Genomic DNA, 224 nt, shown 5'->3' with positions numbered 1-224 from the left:
TCGAGCCCTTTTTAAACTTTCCCTTATTTCAATTTTCCCCCAACCCTTTTCCACCTTTTTCCTTTCATTTTAATTCTAATTTTTTCATTAACTTCGTTCGATTTAATTTCGATTTAAATTTCACTCAAACCCTTTCCCACCATTTCCCCAGAGGCTCCTGCTCCATCCGCCGTGGAGCCACAAAAGCGACCGCGCGGTGGGGGCGGGAGGACACGCTTTCGGGT

Source organism: Buceros rhinoceros, unplaced genomic scaffold (assembly GCF_000710305.1).
Source record: "Buceros rhinoceros silvestris isolate BGI_N320 unplaced genomic scaffold, ASM71030v1 scaffold658, whole genome shotgun sequence".
NCBI classification, from domain to species: Eukaryota; Metazoa; Chordata; class Aves; order Bucerotiformes; family Bucerotidae; genus Buceros; species Buceros rhinoceros.
The sequence above is the reverse complement of the archived record's forward strand: the minus strand, read 5'-3'. Positions refer to the sequence as shown.